The following is a 1,339-nucleotide window of genomic DNA, read 5'->3' on the forward strand; positions in this document are numbered from 1 at the left end:
GGTAACGACTCTGAATTTCACTGCAATAAATGCCATTAAACATTAGATAAAGAACATCTACGACACAGGAATCGATAGGAATGAATAGCATGCATGAATGGTAAATGGAACAGACTGCTGTTGACTCTAAACTGATGTCATTCCTTTCAAACTTACAAGACGGTTTATGTACACGTCAATTATTAAATGTTCCTGTATGTATTATCCAAATACATTATGCAAAATCTGAGCTAGTTGTTTCATCCATGTTATATCAAAGATGTCATCATACTATCAAAGACAGTGTTACCTGTTTGTCCAGGGAGGTAGATTGGTTTATCCGTTTGGATGAATGTCATGGGTTTGTAGGATTTGAACATGATTTTCCTGACTTCTCTAGATAGGAATGTTTGACCTTGCACCACCACCTCAAGACTCAGCACCAGTTGATTCTTCACTGCTGGAGCCTGTGTTAAAAGATAAATATTGATACCTCAAATCCCTTAAAGACGTCATCCAGAACTCATACTGTATGTGTTATGATGCAGAATCCACTAATATTGAACCACAAAGTTGACTCAATGAAACGTAACCAGTTGCAGTGGTGCATGTGCACACATACTGCAGTTGGAAATAACATCGTCACCTTGCTAAACTAATGGCCTAAGTCATTTTTTGAGGAAATGTATTTTTTGCCTAAGTCAGCTCCTCATGACACTGGCCACCTCTGTTAAATTCACCTATCTCCTAATTTAAAAGGATCATGCTGTTCCCGCCCCTTTTAGTATAATGGCCTATCTCCCCAGTGTGACTTAGGCCAATATAGGCATTTTTTTTGCCTAAGTCACATGTTTTTGTGGCCTAAGTATGGAGAAAATCATCAAATCGTTTGTACTAAGTCAGGTTTCATCCTATTTAAACCTATTCAAATCTCTCATGTTACATAACTGACAGACAGTGTTATTTTTATGTTAATAGTCATACTTTGTTAAAAACGTTTTCGGTGAAATGATTAAGAAATATATAATTTTGTTTTGGATCAGTTTTTTTTCTTTCTGAACAACTTAAAAAAATGACTTAGGCCATTAGTTTAGCAAGGTGACGACATGTGTTTCTGATGTTGAATTGGGAATTTCTGAGCAAAACTAAGCAGACTACCTGGAATAATCCACAGTGGTGGAATGGTTTGTCAGAGGTCTTCTGGAGGATTGTTCTGTTCGTGTCATGTATCAGCACAATGGTCATGGTCAAAGTCTCATTGGGCTTCAGAAAATCCACACAGAACTTGGCCTCAGAGCCTGCCTCCATAACTGCAGGAATGGTCACCATGTATTGCCTATAATACAAAGAAAAAAGTAAT

Source organism: Gymnoscopelus microlampas (genome assembly GCF_963454915.1).
Source record: "Gymnoscopelus microlampas genome assembly, chromosome: 8".
NCBI lineage: Eukaryota > Metazoa > Chordata > Actinopteri > Myctophiformes > Myctophidae > Gymnoscopelus > Gymnoscopelus microlampas.